At 36.8% G+C, this 23,757-nt stretch overlaps 1 long non-coding RNA gene and 1 other non-coding gene across 2 annotated transcripts in view; both read left to right on the forward strand.

The window, feature by feature from the left end:
• Nucleotides 1–23,757, forward strand: part of LOC146995573 (uncharacterized) — a 242,796-nt gene that overhangs the window by 155,530 nt on the left and 63,509 nt on the right. The window lies entirely within an intron of this gene.
• On the forward strand, nucleotides 13,587–13,659 carry TRNAT-GGU (transfer RNA threonine (anticodon GGU)). The gene has a single exon. It is a non-coding gene; the product is annotated as a tRNA-Thr (tRNA).

Below are 23,757 nucleotides of genomic sequence, written 5' to 3' on the forward strand. Positions count from 1 at the left end.
AGAAATCTTTTTGAAATAAACTGTGTGAATAAAATTACAATAAACTAACGTATTTTGATGTCCTGATATAGAATTCCTATATTGGGTCATCGCTGAAAGCGCACTTCAAGCCTAGAAGTGAGAATTCCATGAATTTGTGTGTGTGTATGTGATTATGGCAAAGCCTCGAGGGCTATCTGCCTAAGAGGATGGATGCCTTCGTGGAGGACTTTCTAAGGGAAACTGGCTCGTATACACGTTACACATGGGGAAAACCACGAAAACGCCCATACAGCCAGCCCGTTCGCGGGATTCGAACCTCGGACCGAACTACCAGTGTTCAGCGACTTTACCGCTCGGCCGCTGGTGGGCCATTCCATGAATTTGAAAGTAGGATTTGTAGGATTTGAAGAGTCAAGAAGGAGGCAGGGCTCTGAAGGAATAATTTATACCCAATACCCAATAAAAATCATACTTTCTAGAGAATTATTTATACCTTATAAAATCAGGGACAGGCAAACCTTTTCGGTCGTGGGCCAATAATAAAAAAAAAATACTAAAAAAAAAAAAAAAAAAAAAAAAGGTTGGCTGGACAAAATCAATTTTTCTAAATTTTAAAAACAAGTATTACAATTTACAAATATTACAAGTATTACAATTCAAATATGTTAACGTGTGTGTGTGTGATTATGGCAAAGCCTCGAGGGCTATCTGCCTAAGGGGAGGGGTGCCTTCGTGGAGGACTTTTTAAAGGAAACTGGCTCGTATACACGTTACACATGGGGAAAACCACGAAAACGCTCATACAGCCAGCCCGTTCGCGGGATTCGAACCTCCGACCGAACTACCAGTGTTCAACGACCTTACCGCTTGGCCGCTGGTGGGCCCCGAATATATTAATGAGATGAATGAAATTGCAATTTCCTTTGTAGAGTTCCTCACTTTGGAATTCTAAGTTAATGTTGGAAGTGAGGAATCTAAGAACTGATAAGCAAATAATCGCTAGAGTTCGGTGACAAGAAACAACAAGATAGAAGGGTAACTAATCCTTTATTATTCCAATAAGATTAAACAAAATTCCGCCTGGAAGTGTACAAGCAAAGCCCGCACTTGGGCTTGAACTTAATAGGCTAAGAATTAAACTAAAACTAAGATTAACTAAAGAAGTATAGCCAAAGCTATCAAGGTTCAAATCGAGCTGGCCCCTTAACTTAATTGACTACGAAGCTTAGCAAGGGCCTGAGTACGGCCGTGCGTAATAACAGCTTTGAGAGAGAGAGCGGCCAAAAAGGCAGACGCGCGTAAATCAGAAACTCTGATTCTCTCTGACTCAGTAAGTAACTTCGTGGTTTAAATGCCGCTCCTCCTCATTAAATATTCAGCAAGATTCCAATAGTACGTTCTGGCCGGAAGCAGTAAGTTGAAGTTAAGAATTTGACAGGAAAGGAACTTTAACTTAAAATCTAACTGTTAATAAAATTAACATAATCCTTACATCTTTTAAAAAGTTCCTTACATTGAGGTTCGAAGTGAGATGTACTGATTCTAGGGAACGAGGCTAAATGCTCATGTGCAAGTCTACTTCTGAAATAATTCTTTCTAAGGTTCATAGTTGAAAACACTTGTTCACATATATAAGATGAAGCAAACATAGCACTGATTTTTCTGGGCGTGAGATATTAAATTTTGTAAACTTACTTTCGATAATGATTTGTAATACTCTAACTTTGGCATATTTGGAAACAACCGCTTGCGGTGATGGTTAGATTGCAACTCAATTAACTCAAGATGCAAATCTGACCTCACTGCTTCACAATGTACGTTGAAAGGCAAGGTAAAAATATCCAATTCTGTTTGAATGGCACTGGAATTTTAAAAGCTACGTTCGAACTCCAAATGCAGTGTTTTTCAAGTCATTTTCATAATTCTTAAGCTTCTATTCATTCATTTACTGAGGGTATTGAATTTAACCTCGAGAAATGCGACAAGTTTTTCGTAGCTAGTTGCCCAGCAAATAAATTACGTTTTAGTTTAAAAGCCTTGAGATGGGCCCAGATATCGTCAATAAATTGATTTTTCCCTTCCGTCCTGAAATTCAGATTGCTCATATTATAAGGTATTCCTCCCACTTCCCTAGCGTGCCTTCGCGGTGTAACGGTAGCACGCTGGGCCGGTATTCCAGAGGTCCCTGGTTCGATTCCCGGCGAAGGCGGTTGCTAATTTTTCATCTCGCTGACTTCCAAAAAATCCTCCAAATGTCTCTACAGTGGCGCGCGAACTAAAAGGGTTGTGGATGATGATTCTCCGCACTTAGGGTTTGGCGACTAGGTCCCCTAAAACCCTAGTCGCCTTGTAAAAAGGGGAGTATATAAGGTATTTCTCCCACTTCTCTAGCGTGCCTTCGTGTTGTATTTTTTTAAACATATTCCAATGTTCACATATTTAGATATCAAGAGCATGTCTCCCAACTCAGAATGTACTTAAGACACAATAACACGCCGAATAAATACTAATTCAGAAGTCAAACAACAAAAATCAGCAAAATTTTCACAGGACTAGTTTCGATGGTTTTACCGAACCACCCTCTTCAGCTGCAAAACCGCAAATCACATTCAAAAAACATTTGAGGTTTTGCAGCTGAAGAGGGTGGTTCGGTAAAATCATCGAAACTAGTCCTGTGAAAATTTTGCTGATTTTTGTTGTTTGACTTCTGAATCAGAATGTACTGTTTATGAGCATTATCGTGTATTAATATTGTGTATTAATGAATGCTTTTCATGCTAGTGTATGTCCAGATGCTCTTTCTTCACATCTTCTCTACTCTTACTCACTTTTGTTACTGTCATCCTTTCTCCTGCCTTCTCTCTCTGTTACTCTCCTAAGTTTATTTATATTTATATGCATCTATGTACAATCACAGCATTATGTTATTCTATCACCAATGTAAAGCTGAAACCTCTCCAGTATGACAATGTAACTTCTATGTTTCAAATCATTATAAACTCCCGGTGGAGCCTTCTATGGCTCCAGGGAGTGGTTGCTTCTAAATAGGGGAGGACGCGGGACACATGTCTGCTTACCCATGTTAAACACCAGGCGTCCCCGTCCTCCGTCACCTGTCACCTGTAACGGTAGCACGCTGGGCCGGTATTCCAGAGGTCCGTGGTTCGATTCTCGGCGATTGCTAATTTTTCATCTCGCTGGCTTCCAAAAAATCCTAATGTCTCTACAATATGACAACGAAGATTTGTGAAAAATGCAAAGTCCGAAAGCCATTCTGTATCTTTGAACTTTTCGCACTCGGCAGAAAGCTGTTTCTCATGGAAAAACGACACAATGTCGTTTTTCAGCTGCCAAACTCACTCGAAAACACATCCTGCACGAAGCCATTTACTTTCGTGTAATACAGCAGTGATTCTCAACCACCGTGCAGCGGCACTTTTGTGTGCCGCCAAATTCTTAAAGTGTGCCGCCAAATTTTAGAAATGTTTATAGTATAACTTATAATGGGTTTTATCCTATTATACGGTACACATGAGAATTGGCGAAATTCGGCTTATTAATAAGCACTTCAATCGTGGTATCCAAGCCGATTTTGTTGCCGAAGACTTCTGTATTTGAATTAACTTTGAACCAAGAGAAAGAACTAATTTCGCTTTCTAATAATCGAGATTTAATTTTAAAATATTCGGCAGAATCAATTAATTCATTTTTGATTAACATTAAATGCGATTATCCCATAATGGCCATAAAAGCTTTAAAAATATTATTATAGTTTTCTACATTTTATTTGTGAGAATTCGGATTTTCACTATTGACCAACATAAAAACGAAAAAAAAGATCGAGACTGTTAAATGTACAAGACGATATGAGAGTAGCATTGTCATTTTTACAACCAAATATAAATGGAATTATCAAAAATATCAAGCTCGAATTCCTCATTAAAAGTACTCTTATTATTAACTTGTAATTAATCCCTTAATAAACGTACTGCTGTTTTTGCAGTATATATTCTTATATTTAACATTCAAAATTATTATCATAAACTATTTTACACAGTGTATTATAGGTAAGTAAACAACTTTTAAACTTATCTTTCTCTTTGTGCAGGGGAGTAGCTAGAGGGGGGCAAGAGGGGGCATCTGTCCCCGGACGCAGAATCCAAGGGGCTCCAAACTGATGTTACAACATTTTAGAATTAAATGTTTTCCATCCTTGGCAAGCAGTAGGGGGCGCGAAATCTTCAGTTGTCCCTGGGCACTGAAAACTCTAGCTACGACTCTGTCTTTGTGTGCCGCCAAATTTAGAAATCGTTAAAAGTGTGCCGCAACAAAACAAGGTTGAGAATCACTGTAATACAGTACATCAGAGTATTCAGATTGCACGAAGTGAAGAAAATCTCGAAATTGCTGTGAGTAAGTCTACGAGATCGAATAGTATTTATAAACTTCTCGATTGCATCAAGCACGGGTTTCATATTCAATGCAGATTTACACAGAGCATCTTGATGTATCCCGGGAACAATGTAGAAAAACAGCATTGTTCTCTGCATAGTTTTGATTAAAGAGTCAAAGAAATCCAGATTTTTTTTCCTGTCATATTTGGTGCTCCCTCGGTCGTAATATTACATATATTTGTTATAGGCACTTTCAAAGTTTCAAAGCCCTTCCTGAAATTCTAAAAGATATCACATCCCGTTGTAGTTAGTTCCCTTTAAAGAATGAATGCATGCATATTTCATGTTTAAGGGGAGTTAGAACCCAAAATTCTTCAAAAAATTGTGATTTCGGATTTTTCCTTTTTCAAATTCTCTATACTTTTATCTTTCTAAAAATACCATTCTTTAATCTCTATGAAAATTAGAACTGTAAAACAATCTAGTTTTAATTTGTCACCTAGTGCTTTGATCAATGAGGATTTTTACATAAAAACGCGTTTTTCTCCAAACGTGATGTTTTTATACTCGATGTACCTTTTCTCAGGAACTACTGCTCACAGGTATCTAAATTTTTATGGCTTATTTATTAGGTTCCCTAATATTTACTGAAATGTGCTTTTTGTAATAAACTTAGAAAAAAAGTTTTTAAATTTTTTTGTGTGAGGAAAGTGCTAAATTTTACTATACCTAACAAAATATCCTGTAATTTACTCTAAAATTCAATATGTTTCAAAAGCTTATTTCAGTATAATCAAATAGGTATACTTTAATTACAGAAAAAATTTCAAGCTTGTATCTGCAGCAGATTTTGAGAAAAGGTACATCGAAAATGTCCAATTTAACATTGTCGGTATAGGGGTTTCTGACACCCCTTAATTAGATTATTAGCTATGACAAAACACTTGAGTAATATCTGCCTTGTAAGAAATTACTTCGTAGAGAATTAAAAAAGATCCCTGTTATATATATACAAAGAGACGGAAAAAACGTTGTAAGGATTATGTTAACTTTATTAACAGTTAAGTTTTAAGTTAAAGTTCCTTTCCTGTCAAATTCTTAACTTCAACTTACTACTTCCAGCCAGAACGTAGTTTTGGAACCTTGCTGAATATTTAATGAGGAGGAGCGGCATTTAAACCACGAAGTTACTTACTGAGTCAGAGAGAATCAGAGTTTCTGATTTACGCGCGTCTGCCTTTTTGGCCACTCTCTCTCAGAGCTGTTATTACGCTCGGCCGTACTCAGGCCCTTGCTAAGCTTCGTAGTCAAATAAGTTAAGGGGCCAACTCGATTTGAACCTTGATAGCTTCGGCTATACTTCTTTAGTTAATCTTAGTTTTAGTTTAATTCTTAGTCTGTTAAGTTCAAGTCCAAGTGCGGGCATTGCTTGTACACTCCCAGGCGGAGTTTTATTAAATCTTATGGGAATAATAATGGGTTAGTTCCCCTTCTATCTTGTTGTTTCTTGTCACCGAACTCAAGCGATTATTCGCTTATCAGTTCTTAGATTCTTCACTTTCAACATTAACTTAGAATTACGAAGTGAGGAACTCTACAACGTCAAACGGACAGTTTAGTAACGGATTACTGAACTCGGATTGGGTTACTGGATTATGGCAAATCAAGTTAACCCTCACTTGCTTTGCCATAATCCAGGAACCCAATCCGAGGGAAGGGAATCCTAACGAAAGGGATGACTTCCTCGAAGACTGTCTAAGGAAACGTTGCGTAGCATGCACTTTGCACATGCGAAAAACAATGAAAACGCCCATGCAGACTGATCTGCATCTGAAAATAATATGTGCTTATTATTCTAGATGTGCTTATTAATTCCTTACATTAGCTTAACAAAAAAATAATACATATCCCTCTACACACATCTTAGGCCTAACGCCTTCACAAGCTGATCTTCACTAATTTAATTTCTGATATCACATCATCACTCATTATCATTGTTGGGAAGAGAGTAAGAGATAAAACAAAGATCAGTAGGTTTATATACTTGTTTTTGAGGGTATACAGCTCACACGCACTCATCTAAATTAAATTAATAGTTCCGTTAAACTGCATTATGCTTTAGGTTACTTAAAGCTATAAAAGATTACGAACTTTTTAAGACAATTAAAAACAAGCAGAAGAATAAATGATCCGGATAATTGGAATTCCGTATGTGTTAGTTCCCGGATTGTTGCAGTTCTACCATATTTCTAGTAAACTGGCCTTCAAGTAGTTTGCTCTCAACTATTTTAGAAGCTATAACTCCAGTTCCGCAAACTCATGCGCTTCCAAAGCTCACTTCGCCATCAAACACATTTCTCAAAAGTGCATAGGATGTCACCCTTGGAGTTTCTCGCATTTTTTCTGAGGGAAAAAGGAAAGAAAACCTCGCGCTAGAAAACGCATTTGCTTGGAGAAACTCATTTTCGATTTTCTCTGAGCGAAAGTGCCCGGGTATTATTAGATACTTTCTGGGAGTGGAGGGAAGATTTGAGAGTGGGCGTCATTTACTTTTCAACTCCTTGGAGAATTTTTTTCCCAAACACCTATTCTGACAAGACTAAGGATAGAATGTTTGTTTACGAATGAGATGCCAAAAACGACGAAACAGTACCGCTCTTAAGAAATGAGAATGAGGGATAAGGGAAGGCAAAATAAGAAAATTTGGGTTAATATCCTTGTGGTGTTTATGTTACAAACATGTCTGCAGCCTCATTTAAAAAAAGAATGAACACTAGTAGTCGGTGTTATCAAATTAAGGGATAATGTTTTCAGTACATCTCCCGAACCTGAAAGAACTACAATGTTATTTTTGGCGCAGGAAACATGGAAAATCACCTGGTTTCTCGTTGGGATTCGAACCACACATTTTCTGATTACTAACTCGCCAAACTAACTACTTACACCAGTGGTGCCCAACATTTGTCCTATCGCGAACAAATTTCCAAAACATCCACATTTTTGTTAAACATATTTCCAATCTTATGTGATACATCTGAAATATTAATTTCGGCAAATGCGTTTGAGATGAATATTGGTTGAACTTTATGGAAATCAGAGAAGTGGAGTTCAAAATTATTTTTCAGTGCATTTAGGTTTTCCGAGCATTTCTTTGTTTCAGTTGCCTTGTGTGGTTATTAATATGGCTTTATAAATTCTGAAAAATGGGTGAAATTTTTTTCTTTCATCTGATTTATCCACAAATTTAACTTTATCTGAAAAGCAGTTACAGTCCCAGTCAATTGGAAAAGGTTTTTTTTTTTTTTCTTTTCCTTGGAGATCTTCGTTCAGTTTAGCTGTTATATCCGTGAGAAAAGATCGGATAACGATTCATTATCGTCCACTTCTTTATAATTTTAGTTTCCGGATTACAAAAACTGCTTTATTGGGGAAAGAAACTCTACAAATCTTTGAAGTATTTTTCCCCTGCTGAGCCATCTAACATCGGAATAAAGCAATAAGATTCCATGTTCGCCATCAAGTTCATCAGTCAACAATCCATTATTTCATAACGTCTTGCAAGATATCTCTTATGGCTATAAATGCTTACCATATTTTAACAATTAAGAAATATAAATGAATGTTTTTTTTTAATATTTTTTGTTCATAGTACCTAATCGGGCTGGCAAGCACATACAAAACGATCGGCGAGCATAAGGTTGGGTACCGCTGACTTACACCAGCAGGGACGTGAGAATAAGATTCCTAATATGCTGTTCCACCAGGGCATCATACCGTACTTCATTCACCCCGTAGCCCTTTGAATACCAATTTTAAAAACTTTTTACCCCGTTTCCTATCCAGTTGAACAAAATATTGATCATTTGGGAATTTTTAAAAACCGGTTTTCAACCCAAATGCTGCGATACATATGTTCCAGCTGTGTAGTTAACGGTTGGATACAAATATCCCATAAGTAGAGTTCGACTTACTATAAGCACACCTATTATTCTGGAAACCTTTATTACATGAAATAAATTTTACATCATATGCAACAGGGTAAAGCATTCTTTGCATAACCCAACATTAAACATTGGGCAACTACATATTTGTTCTTTTCTCTATGTCGATTTGTGTGCAACGAGCATAGTGGCATCTTGGTGAAAATATAACGCTGATTTTTGGTTGTTTGGCTTCTAAGTTAATATTTGTTCGGCGTGTTATTGTATCTTGATTATTTGACATAGGTGTTTATGAGACATGGCGAGAGCATTGTCTAGCATGCATATGGACTTTTATACGTATCATAGTCGTCATAGCAAATAATGTAGTCCAACCCTATAGTGGTGAGCGATCCTGACTGCCGTAGCGATGGGCCCGATTTCGAATCCCGGATAAGGCATGGTTGAAACTGTCCGTCTTTCATAGGACGCAACGATGGCCACCTATTAGGTGCTTCCATGATGAAATGGCCACCACTTCCGGTCCTTGTAGTGACTCAAGGATAATGGCTATTATATATAGCGTTAAGCCATTAAAATACAACAAATGCCTCTATCCATATAGAAAATACCTATGTCCATATAACAAAGACCTTTGTAAACCATATAGAAAATACTTATCTCCACTAACAAGCACCTTTGTAATCCATATAGCAAATACCTATTTGATGTTCAAATTATTTTCACATAATGCAATATTTCTGTGTAGAGTACTCATAGTAATAATTTCATGTCATATTCTTGTATCATAACATAAGTTTGTTAATGACTCAGGCGCATATAATTTCCAAAGAGTTTGCAATAAACTCTTGACTCATCCTTTTGCAGCTCAATGGAATTGATGCCTCTGGGGAAGTGGAAGGGCGCAAAGCAAATACCTGTTTAGCTCTGTTAACCAGCAAAAAGAATAACAGCCACCCGAAACCGAATCTCTTCCAAAGATGTGGAGCTCCGTATAGGCAACAAGAATTGTGCCTCCGTTAGCAAGAACTCTGCCACATTCAAACTGGCGCTTTCGAAAAAACTCAAGGTACTTTGTTCCTCGATGTCTACAGATTTTTAGACATTCAGAACAGATAGTGAATCTAAATCGTCTTTCATCGATAAAGATTACTCCTGTTTTTAAGCTCTCCAGTCCTCTTGTTACCGGCACCACAGAAAATGCCGTGTGCGATGGAGAGGCGTCTATTGCGCACACACCATATTAACCTATCATTAACAAATAGATTAGTCAAACAATAATGTATTTGTTTGAATAAGCCAAACAAATACATTATTCTCTTTCAATATTCTGGCCATGGCAAAACGTCATACCGAATGCCTAGTAGTTCAACTTGCAATTTCATTCATTATACGCCTTCGACTTCTTCTTACAGGGTTGAATATCTTTCTTAGCCTTTTGTTCTCATGAACAGCCTATTGCGAAACCTTTAACAAACTATTAAACATCCTGAGTCATTCAAAATGCTAACCACGCTCATTTAACGATGCTGTATCGTTAAGAGGCTATCACATCTGGAGACAGTCCCTGCTAGACGGGACTTTTCTGAGAAACGAGATTCTGGTGGCAATGGTTAAACGGGAGGATTCATAGAAAAAAAAAAGAGCCCCGCTGGAAGCGAAGTCCCACCTAGGTACGGAAACGATATAGCGGTTACACGGGACTTACCGAAAATATCTCGGCTGGAGCTCTGTCCTGGGTAGAGATGAACCAATCAGAAGAAAGTTCTGCTTCTGAAGCTTCACGTCATACCAATTTGAGCGATAATCGATTGCTGTTTGGCGTTCAAGTCTCTGTAGTAAGTGAAAACGGTAACCTAGCAACGTGGGTTTCCTGGAAGTCTGCGGGTTCTGAGAATTGTTCCTATCGACGTCAAGTCCCGCGTAACCGAAATCTAATGTGATTGGAACATAACTCCTCGGTCTTAAAAATCACCTTTCGAATTTCTGCTCATTTTATAATCATTCGAGACCGAGTAGAGTCGTAACAATGCTGTTTATGGAACTGTCTGAAGAACATATCGCATTACAACAGTAGCAGCTCGAAATTGCTTACCTGATGTAAGCCAAGCGACATCTTCCACTGAAATGTATAATGTTGAAAATATAAATGCTGAGTATATACCGCTTTCGTTCTCGGTATCCTTGTCACATGATTACATTACGTCATGCTGCATATATCCGCAATATTTACTGTTCAGGATCCTAGGTAATTTGTGGATTGGTTTTCAGTTGGTTCTACCAATTCGCACCACTGGTTTGCTAATTGCTTCATTTCGTCTTTAATTGTTTTATATTAATGTAAAATAGTGCTATAATATTGGAATAGCTTTGGAACGTATCTATCTTAACCATCAATATGTAACATTGATGGCAAAATCTACATTTCCCTTGTTATCATTAATTTCTGCAAGTGGCTGGAAGATTATCCTGTTCTTGATGAAACAGTATATGCAGTTATTTCCATCTCTTGGAGAACAGAACTTCCCGGTTTGAAAACCACATTTTTATTCATTCAGATAAGCGAACCTATTTGAAATTTGCCGATCTCAGAGCACTTTGAAAGATATTAAAAGTAAAAAAGGCTTTGGAGCACTTTTACACTCTAGAGTCAACTAGGATAACTCCTGTGTGAAAACTAGAAGAAAAAGAAGGGTTCGAAGTATACGTTATTCACTTTTAAATTTACACTGCATCAGCTTGACGCTAACAAACTACGCCTCTGCTAGGGCGGTAAATAATATCAAATAACGAAAGTAAAAATTCGAAGATGAAATGTACAAAGGATAGAACTACGCTACAGGGCCCGCTTCTTAAACTCCCGTTGAAAACTAGTGGCAGCAAGTAAATGCAATTAAGCCACGCGAAAAGACAATAGCTCTGGGAGCAAATGCTTAAGCAGCAGAGTTGACGGCAATAGCCTAACTCTCTCTCTTTCCTACGAACCTCGGTTTTTAACTCTTTCTTTCTTCAAAGTGGAATTTGCATTCCTTAACGAGCGCTACCAAATTTTAAATATTCTGGCACTGACAATTAGGGGAATAAAACCTTATAGAAAAGAATAACTAATTAAATAAAATTGGTTATTTAAAATAAATATAAATCCCTACAACACCTACAGGCAACAACCACAGACACATGCGCCTGCGGAGCGGAAGGCTCCCCAGACCACTATGTTTTTGAATGCCATCTGACAGCAGGAAATCACCTCCCTCTTCCCATCAACAATAGTGAAGCTTATCACCGCTTCCTTATAAAGCACAAACCGGCAGTAAATACAATTAGCTTGTGTTAACAAGCTCAAGAGAATGGGTCAAGATTTGTGCTCTCCTCATTAACCAAAACTCTCAAGGCATGATGCACTAATTAAGTCAGCATGCAGTTCCACATTCTCAGACACATAGGTCTACTCCTAAAACTTACATAAGTCCCTATTACAGACACCTTTCAAATAATGTACAATCAAATGTATTTAACATTTCCTCTTCTGTATATGCATAATACTTAATTTTTTATTTTTATTTATTTATTTATTTTATTTTATTTTTATTTTTATTTTCCTATGAGCCTGTATTTTAATCCTATTATTTTGTAACTGTATTTTTGTATCTGTATATTTAATTTGTATTTTTATTTGAATTTTATTGTGAATGTGCAAAATTACCATAGCAAATTGCAACAACAAATGGTAAAACGAATGCAATCTGCCCTTGTATGACCATGTAAATGCTCTTGTTAACATCCTAAAAAGCTCCCGAGGCGGCCTTTTGAGGCCCCAGGGAGTTGTTCCTGGTTAGTGGAGGGCGCGGGACACATGCCTGTTTACCTCTGTTAGACATCAGGCGTCCCCGTCCTCCGTTACCAACCAACCAACACCTAAAGGCGGATTTATCATTCAGAGATTTAACGAGACGATCAAATCTGTTTATCTACATCCTACCAGAAATCAATGAAAATTGAGCAAATGCTCATCTTTCTTTCAGCTAGCGTATTGGATGTCATCCAGTAAAGCACTGGAATGACGCTATCGAATTTCCTACCTATCAATATTCTCACTAGTGAAAGAAATAAAGTAAAAAGAATGCATTTAAAAATAATGCTTGGTATGTACACTATGCGTGTTATTATAAAAGAAAGCGAGAATTTTTTTTTATCGCTTGGCACCCTTTTCCAGATTCAAATGATACTCGGATACTAAGTTTATATCAGGCTGAGGCACATCCTTTCGAAAAAGATGCTTTCCTTATTTTGTTTCAAATTACTGTAAGATTACTTACCATTTGGAATGATTTCAATATTCAGCTGTGCTACTGATCTGACAACTAAGGAGTTAAGCTACATATTTTTAAGAAATCATTTGAAGTACTTCGACCAGGTGTTTCGTCGTCGCCTAAAAGAACTTAGTTTCGAAATCTGGCAACGAAGAGGCAACAGATGCATGGAAGAATGAAATGAAGAAAAGAAAATTAAAAAACAAGCTGCTTCGGTGCGTGGCAGATTCTTCAAGCACGGAGAGAAGAATAAAACTATTCGAAAAGAAAGCAACTGTAAAAAAATGGTATGCATTCTGAAATGTGTCTGTCAACATTAAAACGAGAGGTTACAGTTACAGTGGCAGTTCCTCGTGAATGTTACTTTTCTTGATTGCGTTGTACGAATACTTTCAAACGTTGCCAAGTTTTTTTCGTACTTTCAAAATAGATCTTACTTAATTATGATTTAGGGTCAGACGCTAGCGCAATAGCTATAAACTCTTTGTACTTATATTACACTGCATCTTAGCTGGAAAAATTTACTAAATTAAAAATTTATACAAATTTGCTTAACAAATTGCCTGGAAAAGGAAACTTTTTCCTCTTATTAATCTCATTTAGCTTACTCGGATTATTTATACAAAAATGTCCGCTCATTCAAAAGGTTAGAAATCAGGGCATTATCGAGTTTTATATTTCAGTATGAAGGCATTCCCTTTTCCCCTTTTGCAAAATGTAACTGACTTTGGTTGGCAAAAACCTTATATGGCACATTTATGGATGCAAGATTAACCACCTTACATTTTTGGTTTTAAGACGCTTTTGATTTGAGATACTTCCTTAAATGTCATCGCCAACAGTTAAAAAACTAGGGCTTCCATTTTTAAAATATTAATAAAATAAAATAACATACACCAGGAAAATTTTTATTTTACTATAATTTAATTTATAAGGTATATCTCCCGCTTTCCTAGCGTGCCTTCGTGGTGTAGTGGTCAGCACACTGGACCGGTATTCCAGAGGTCCGCGGTTCGATTCCCGGCGAAGGCGGTTGCTAATTTTTCATCTTTCCGGCCTCCAAAAAAATCATAATGTGCTCTACAGATTTAGCGACACTTGCAGTTTTTTGTTAGCAGAAATGTTAATTACCATTTCCTTTAGTCAGTATTAGATTTCGATTTTTTCATGTTATCGATAGCTTCAACTTAATCAGCATTAGAATCTCTTTAAGTTCCCCTTAACCTTCTAAATAGTTTTTATTTTCATTACCATATTCCGTGTTATTAAAAACATTCGCGATAAAATATTTCTTTAAATCAATTTTGCACATTTCTGAGACAAATTTTGGAGGTCATGCTGCTAATTTTGATGTTAAGGACTTTCTTTATTTATTTTAAGGTATTATGATACGTAGATAATCAATAAAAAGACGATTTTCATTTTTCTTTCCTCGTGTAATCTTTAAATACATTGTCGACAGCAAGCGAATATTTCATGTAATAGAAAATCATTAATTGCCCTGTTTCATGCACCAAAACGTTTTTAGAACTCTCGTTAAGGTCCAATCCATTCTAAACTGAACTTACTTTTTCACTTTCATATGCAATACAATAAGATTCAAGAAATAAAGTATTTTGTATTGCTAAGTGTAACAAAAAATGAATGAAATATTACTTTTAAATTCACAAAACACATCGAAGCACATCAAATACATAAGTTGCGATGCGAATAAAACGAAAGAAGTCTTCCCAAAGTAAGAACGTCCGTACTTGTGAAAACTTTTGAGGTAAAAAAAAGTGAAAAAAAAAATTTCAAATGGACAACGAAGTTAAACTTTCCGTCTTTTTTTTTTTTTTTTTTTTTTTTTTTTTGATTCAGGGAATTTCATAAAATATTTTATTTTAGCTTTCAGATTATATTCAAACATCCCTTATTATATATAATGTCTATGACAAGGTCAGAATTGTTAAAATCGCTCTATGGAAATGCTGGCTTTAGTTTTTAAATTTATAAGGTATTTTCTCCGTCTTTTCTGTGTAACGATAGCAGACTCGCCGCCTATTAGAGAGGTTCCAGGTTCCAGTTCTGGCAAGGGCACTGCTCATTTGTCTCTTTAATACCCAATATCTTTGTTTCAAAAATACCCAATAAATCTACAATCGCGTCCGAACTAAAAAGTGATGGATGACTATTCTTCACTACCAGTATTTCTCTAATCTCCACTCGCTCTTTAAAAGGGGGAGTATATGAGGTATTTTCTTCCTCCTTTTTGCATTCTTTCATTGTGTAACGATAGTACACTCGGGCGTATTCGGGAGGTTCAGCTTCGACTCTCGGCGAGGGCATTGCTCAGGTTTCATGTCTGCAGCATGAAAATTTGATTCTACAAATTCAAGTTGCAGAATTCAAATTTATATTCTTTTCTGCTCAAAACTGAACAGTACTTCTTTAATATCGTTATTCAGATTGATATTAAAGAAGTAATTGAACAGTTCTTCTTTAATATTAAATTGATAAATACTATTAAAGTTTGAGCTACACTTTCTATTTATTTCATATCCTTCCTCATTCCATTTTAGATCGAAAATGTAACATCTTCGAATGATGATAGTTTCGACCCGAACTCTCTTCACCAATAAGCTTACCTTCGGGAACTTTCCTTTATTTAGGCCCATCAAGAAAACATCTACCACAAGGCATTCTTAACTCCCCTCTTACATTTTGCTGCAGTAATAGAATAAAACGTTCTTGATCGAAGTGACATCAGAATATCTTCTTTAGATTTCCACTTCTGTTTAGTAAAAAATTTAATAATTTTCGCACCTAATTTTCCATACTTTTTCTCTATTGAATAAAAATAAAATCCGTTCATATCTGTGTGCTTGCAGCACAGTCCCATGAGTTTCTCCACCCAGAAACATTTCTCGTACAGTTCTTTCCAGAAAAGAAAGAAACCTCAGGTAGGTAGAAAACATCAGCATGATTCATTCACGGATAATGTTGCTTACCATTCACTCCCGCCAAGAAAGTCGAACACTTCCCTCAACTTATTAGCATAAGATAATGCCGACCTCTGCAAAGGGCGCATGACTCACACGAACCGCATGTTTTCGTTCTTTACGAGCGTTTCACGTGGAAGAATGCTGAGTAGCATGCGCCTGGCATGGGGTTCCTCCCTTCCGTATTTCCCCAAAGTCAGACCTGGTTTGGTTTGGTTAAGTTCGTTACTTTCCACCGAAGGTTTTTAATCCTTTATAACAGCTGTGCACCAGCAGCTAATATACACTGGTGTGCAAAAATCAAGGACGAGACGGTTTTCTCAATATAACTTTGTACAAAAGCTTTCCAAATCAACACATTTAATACCGTAAGATCCCCAATACGTAAGGACATGAGTAATGTAAGCAACACTTACTAAAAGAGAAATCAGAGGGATAAAAAGAAGCTTTATTGAAAAAGTAGCATGGAGCGCAATGCGACTGAAGGCCGAAACATCCCTGTGATGGGTGTCCAGCAAGAAACATCCGGTCTTTAATAGGGGATATGATCTCCCCTGACTGCTAGGCAGGTTTCACAGCGTCTGCCCATGCTGAGAATGAGGGTGTCAATGAGTTGTTGAGGCATTGCTGCCCATTCGTCTTGCAGGGCCAATCGAAGCTCCGGAATCGTTACTGGTGGTAAGGTACGAGCTGCCAAGCGTCTGCCTAGAAAATCCCATACATGCTCGATGGGATTGAGATCCGGAGATCGTGCCGGCCAATCCATACGTTCAATATCCTCACTCTCTAAGAGCTGTTCGTCAGCTACTGTGCGATGACATGGTGCACTGTCGTCCATGAAAAGGAACTGCGGACCCATAGCGCCTCTAAAAAGACGCACATATGGAAGAAAAATCTCGTTACAATAACGGGTCCCGTTGACTGAACCTGCGTCGAAGATGTGAAGGCCTGTACGACTACCAAGCATGATGCCTGCCCAAACGAGAACACCGCCACCTCCATACCTGTCCCTTTCAATGATGTTCGAGGGATGATTGCGGCTTCCCCGCTCTCTCCAGATGAGTATGCGATAAGAATCGCTACTCAGACTGAATCTGCTCTCATTTGTAAAGAGCACTCGTCCCCATTCATTGTCTCTCCAATTCCGGTGTTCCTGGCACCACAGAGAACGCCTTCTCCGATGGGCAGGCGTTAGAGGTACACACCGTACAGGGCGTCGTGCAAACAGACTACCACCGTGCATTCTTCGGGCCACGGTAAAACGCGATATCGGTCGTCCAGTCGCCTGTGTCGTGTGTCTAGCGGTTTCTCCCGCTGTCTGCCGCCTGTTTCTTCTGGCCTGTAAGGCAATATACCGGTCATCTGCGATTGTGGTTCCTCGTGGACGACCACTACTAAACCCCCGGATAGCTGCTCCTGTAATTTGAAATTGTCTCCAAAGTCGTGAAATGATGCTGTGAGCAATTCCGAACTCTGCAGCCACACTTGTCACACTGCGGCCTTCCTCCAACTTCCCAATGATTCGACCTCGGGTAAAAGCATACAGATGTCGTCTAACAGATTGATTATTCGCCATTTCTCGCTGAGGCAGCAACTCGGTGTGATTTCAACTGCTATACGGCGTGCAATCTCTTTGCCAGAAATACTGATCTTACACCGACAACATGCTTTATACTACTCAGATACTCCTCCATTACGTCTACCTGCATATCTGCGCATGTGCTACCGTACATCACCTTACTTAATCTCCTGATTGGTGTTTCTGTCCGCTCTGCCTCTTCGTTCAGCTGATATGCTAATTTTTCGACTTCGTCCTTAATTTTTGCACACCAGTGTATAGCTACATATACAACACCTGTGCACTAGCGGCTAGTATATAGCTATATCAACTGTGCACCAGCAGCTAATATATAGCTACATATATAACACCTGTGCACCAGCAGCTAGTATATAGCTACATATACAACACCTGTGCACCAGCAGCTAGTATATAACACCTAACACCTGTGCACCGGCAGCTAGTAAATAGCTATAACAGCTGGGCACCAGCAGCTAGTATATAGCTACCTATATAATACCTGTGCACCAGCAGCTAATATATAGCTATAACAGCTGTGCACCAGCAGCTAGTATGTAGCTACCTATATAACACCTGTTCAACTGAGCAGCAATTTCGTTTCATGTATCCACCAATGCCAGAACCTACTCAAGAAATATATGATGTGTGTGGATATCCGATAATCCAAAAATCAAGGTTATGGTCTTCAATAACATAATAGTGTTCAAAATGCTCGGTCTCTGGCAAACAGCCCAATTTCAGTTCTGCATCTTCATCACCCCAGAAGAAAGATTGGGAGTCCGCGATTTGCATTCGAGGGCCGTATCGAAGGCGAGGCCTTGACTTCTGTTGTCCGTCTTTCTCGGTGTCGTATCTTTCGACCTTCGTAAATAAGGTCGAAGGCACCCTTTTCTCTGCTGAATACGAATGAAGAGATGTTTTGCATTTTCCGGCCAAAAAACCTTTCGCAGTAGTAGCGCTCGGCATCCTTTTCACCTGCAAAAGGCGCGGTAGCAAAAGCTTATTGGAACGAATAAAATGTGCCATTTACAGCAAGGATGGATCTGTTTCCTCAAGTGATTCCTTTTCTATGAAATTCCTACCTTAGAGCCCACAGTTTCTTTTGAAGACAAATTTATTCGTGATCTTCCGGCAAACTTGACTAATAAATAAGGCTAATAATGCAAGGATTAAGATATATATTATTGACTAATAACGCAAGGATTAAGGGTACTCCAATCTTCGAGTTTCACAAAGGCTTTCAAATTCTTTTGTAATGCTTAATTCTTTTTTTAGTCCAAAGGGATTTGAATCCCGAAGGACTATTAGTTTCGTTTTGGCATTTTGCGTCGGACTGATAAATGTCGGTTCACTTTTCAAACTGTTGCCACAAAATGTTAGAGTCCTGCATTATATTTGAAGAAATTAAATAATGAAAAATCTGCCTAAATGTATGTATATTTCTCGTATTGCGATAAAACAACGGTACATAGAGTCATTGAATTTTGAATAACGTAATCCTCCAACGAATATGAGCATGTGGAAGAACAAATTTGAAATTTGAAATTTGTTTTATGATCGATTTCTTATTTTTTAAAACTTTGACGAATTTTTGATTAACAAACTCAAGGATTTCAAAGCGAGCAATGGCAACGTTGTGCAGAAAAAACATTTTTATCTCCGGCGCGTGAGTCTCTGTATCGGAAATTCTAAAGATATGCTCGTTTTAAAACTATTTTGCGATATTGCTGTTGCACTGGATCTTATGGTTTAAGTGCGAGGAACATGATATTTAATAAAGAAGGGTAACACACAAAATGTTAAAAAACGCCCCTTTGGACGTAATTTAAAATCTGAAACATTTCAGATCTTTTTTTTTTTTTTTTTTTTTTTTTCAGTTCTAGTTTTTAAAATCAAAAGCAGAAGCATAATCTAAAATTTCATACTTGATTTTTTTTCTTCCCCCCCCCCCAAAATCAGATCTTAGACGGTTGCCATACACATGCATAGGCGACTGATATCTTTTCGCGAAACCTCGATTTGTAAACTTAGGCTGCTAACTTGCACAACAAACCGCTGTTATTGTCCGACCACCATATTTATTGCTGCTGTGGCTAATCTAATCTAATCAGCAGAAGCCTACGAATTTTATCACGTTAAGGGGTACCAGAAACCCCTATACCGACAATATTAAATTGGCCATTTTCGATGTACCTTTTCTCAAAATCTGCTGTAGACACAAGCTTGAAATGTTTTCTGTAATTAAAGTATACCTATCTGATTATACTGAAATGAGCTTTTGAAACATTTTGAATTTTAGAGTAAATTACAGAATATTTTGTTAGGCATAGTAAAATTTAACACATTTCTCACACAAAAAATTTAAAAAAATTTTTTTTCTAAGTTTATTACAAAAAGTTCATTTCAGTAAATATTAGGGAACCTAATAAATAAGCCACAAAATGTTTAGATACCTGTGAGCAGTAGTTCCTGAGAAAAGGTACATCGAGTATAAAAAATCACGTTTGGAGAAAAACGCGTTTTTATGTAAAATTCCTCATTGATCAAAGCAGTAGATGACAAATTAAAGCTATATTTTTTACAGTTCTAATTCTCATAGAGATTAAAGAATGGTATTTTTAGAAAGATAAAAGTGTAGAGAATTTGAAAATTCAAAAATCCAAAATCACAATTTTTTGAATATTTTAGGGTTCCGGCACCCCTTAAGGAGTGCGAGACAACATATGTCGTTAGCAGCATCATATAGAATGACTTTCCCATTTCCGCCCCAGTTTTTAAAGAGAGTAGCATAAGGGACGGATCCGAAGTTCTTTCACCCCTCTCTCCATACCACCAAACCACTCGAAAGTACTTTCGACTTTCCGTATTTTGAGCGCACCCATGCCGCACAGACATTATACATTTACAAACATCCATGCCTTCTGAAGGGTTCGAGCGATTATCTGGTTGGCACCACCATTCTTAAATCTTTGGATGTCTCGTGGGTATAAGGGTGTTTTGATTATCGCAGACGTGGTCATACATTTAATTATTAAAGTATTAGAAACTGTTTCTTTCATCTCCGTCATCTCACTAATTGGGATTGTTCATAAAATGAATATTAATTGTTTTAGGTTCTCTTTGTTCCATCTCCTCCCCCTAAAAAAAATGTACCTGGTCTAAAATGTGTATGCATGTATTTTATACAGCACATAAATAAACTGAAATTACAAAAACAAAACATATAGAAAAACGAAATGTATTTCAGTAATTTTAAAGAATAAAACGGGTAAGGGTTTCTTTCACGAAATTTTTATGTATTTCTCATCAGTGATAACTAGTACACTGAAAATAGTTAGGAAAATAGGTCGTTTACAAAAGATTTTGCCTGGATCTTCAGTTTTATGAAGCTGGATATTTATTTTAGTCCTATTTATTAACACAAACTTGTAAATTTCAAGCTTGAGTTGGCTGCATTAGCAGCAGTTATTTCATTGACACATAATTTTTGAAGTTGACACATCTGATCCATGACGAATTCACCACTCTCTTGCCAACTTATGTTATCTAAACTATAAACAAATACTCAAAATTTAAAAATAAACTGAAATATTAATTTAGGAGCTTAAATTCAGTCTGAATCCACAGGAGACCAAAATGAGAATAATCCTCGTATTTGTTGTGTAACTGAAACGTAATGTTATCAGAAAATTCCTTTATTAATACGAGATCTCTTTTAGGTTAAAGGCAGTGTAGCCATAAGAGTCAGCGTAAATTTACAGGTCTGGTTTCGAGGGTTTCTACAGAACACTCTTCTTCAGCTGCAAAGGTGAAAATAGCGTAGGAGAAGCAAGTGCTCAAGCAAGCGATAAAAATAGACAAAAATTCGAGAAAGTTCCAGCTAAACAAGAGGAAACAAAACCACTGGCGCCATCTATTGACAAAAACAAATTTCTCTGCATAAATATTTATTTAAAAACATGTTCTGTTATCGAATTAGATTTCTTAGAGAAGTTTCAGAATCATAAAAATCTTTCAGTTCTAGTTGACAGTCTCGATTTCAAACCATTCTTTACCTTGAATGAAGCTATTGAAAAAATTATTTCTTTGTTTTCACTTTTTATCCACGGACGGCGAAATTGGCTTTGCTTCCTCTTCCTTAGTTTAAACGTTGTGGAATTTTGTTCTATTATTATGACGTAAAAACATGCTTTTCCTTCGTTATTTTTACTCTTGCAGTTGAAGAAGGAAGTTACGTTTGACCTTCAAAACTAGTCCTACAAATTTACCAAAGTTATGCTGGTTTTTGTTCTATAGTATCTTTAACTTTTGTTATTCAGCATGTTATTTTAGTTAATCTTTTAGCTGCTAGTACACCTTAAGCTGGTAACAGCTAATGAATAGGTGCTTCATTTTTTCCTATGAGTTGCGTCTATTCCGTTAAGAAAGATTTAAGTGAATTATAAACATAGACATCTAAAACAAGCAAGAGACATACTACATGATTCAAAACATTTCGGCTTCGTTATCGGTCTTTCAACATTATTGGTCCGTGGGCGTCTTGAAATGGCAATATAACTTTGCGGAGCTTCGTCGCAATTTGATATATGCATTTACTTTTCTATTAGTATCTGGATTATTTTAGTATTTGAATTTGTATTGTATAGATCTTATCGATTGTATTGGGTTGTTTTCTCGATATGTCTTTAACTTGTTATGCATGTATAATTATATCAGTATATATCTACTGACTGTATTTGAATATGCATTGCATAGATATTTTAAGAATAACATTTTGCTTTTGTATTGGTCATATGTTCGGATTTTTATTTGAGTTTATTATTGTAATTATATTTTAATACTGTTGGTATTTAAATCGCAATACCATTTTGTTGTAAGAATATGACTTTCTTTTGTATAGTATATCTATATTTAACATTGTATACTACTACTCTTTAACACTTTATGTTTTGCATTGATATGCATAGTCCTTTAACTTAGTATTGTTTTGCACTGATGGTTCATGAAATATTAACATTTGTAATTACATACTCGTGTTTGCATTATATTGTACTGTTGGACTTGTATTGTATTATACAGTCTATTTATATTTACAATCTCATTATGTACCAATTGATCATTGTATTATAATTGTCAGAGAATTTCAGTATTGTTATCATATGTATTAATATTTGAAGCAGTAGTCCTTTAACTTACTATTATTTTGCACTTATGGTTCACGAAATATTTGCATTTGCAATTATATCTTACTTTTTACATTGATATTGTACTATTGGACTTGTATTATGCAGTATATTTATAATTGCAATTTCATTATGTACCAATTGCACATTGTATTATAATCGTCAGAGAATCTTAGTATTTGCTATCATATGTACTAATGCCTGGACGGTTGGGTGAGCGTTGTGTGGAGGGCGCTTTTGGTCAGTTTGACTGCCCTCTGGATGGTCCGAGCGTTGGGCCTCGGCTTTTGGTGCTGGGCGCAAATGTGGCTCCTACACATTGGCTCTAGACAGTGGTGGGCACCGTGCAATACCGATTAACCATTATGGTAAAGGGACAGTGCCCGTGCCCCCCGTTACCTATACCTATACCCCTCTACTCCTAATGCTCTGAAATGGGTGGAGAAGTTAACAGTAAAATACTTCATTAATATTTACTCTGATGCTGTATCTGCACTGTCGGCACTCTCCAGTCCTCAGAATAAGAATAAATTAGTAGATGAAATCAAAAATTTATATTTTTATTTGAAGAATAAACATATTATTTATTTCCATTGGATTAAGGCTCATACTGGAAATATAGGCAACGAGAGAGCAGACGTTCTTGCGAAAGAGGCTGCCCTGGGGGTGGAAACGGAAGATAATTATCTACAACCCTCTAGGAGAAAATCATGCACTGTTCTTAAAAATATTGTTATTAAAGAATGGAAAGATAGCTGGGGATCTTCAGAAAGAAATACCGGATACATTAATGAAATAAAAATCAAAAATAGTATGAGAATTCATCATCATATTGATTGTAATCAAATTCTAACTGGCCATGGAAGATTCCCGGCATACTTAAATCGATTCCACCTCCAGGAGAACGAAAAATGTTTAGTATGTAATATCTATGGAGATGCACGTCACTTCGTCGAGACCTGTATTTTAATGGGGGAGGTGAGAAGGAAATACAATTACAAAGGATTCGGTGGACTTTTTAGAGACTATGAAAAGTTTGAGAAGTTTTCAAGAGACATTTTAGGTATTATTAATAATAACAAAGAAATTATTGATATTATGATATGAAGATAAGAATTAATGCAAGAAAGAAGAAAGAATATATAATGACGGTGCTACAGAGTTTGTATGTGTGTATGTGTGTTTTATGTGGCGTATTATTTCTTTTAAGTTTCTCTAACCAATTTAAAAATTTTTTGGTTTTTTTGGTTTGGTTTTTTTGGTTTCTCTGGTTTTGGAAAATTAACAGCTTGCAACCATTGACCAGAAGTTTGTTTAGTTTATTATGTTTTCTTTATACTAACCTTTTTTGTTACTCGGTTCTCGGGTTTTGGTTTTCCGGGGGTTT

The sequence above is a fragment of the Stegodyphus dumicola genome, chromosome 9 (assembly GCF_044657685.1).
Source record: "Stegodyphus dumicola isolate Sdum_Otavi_A_Nest chromosome 9, ASM4465768v1".
In the NCBI taxonomy this organism is placed as follows: Eukaryota; Metazoa; Arthropoda; class Arachnida; order Araneae; family Eresidae; genus Stegodyphus; species Stegodyphus dumicola.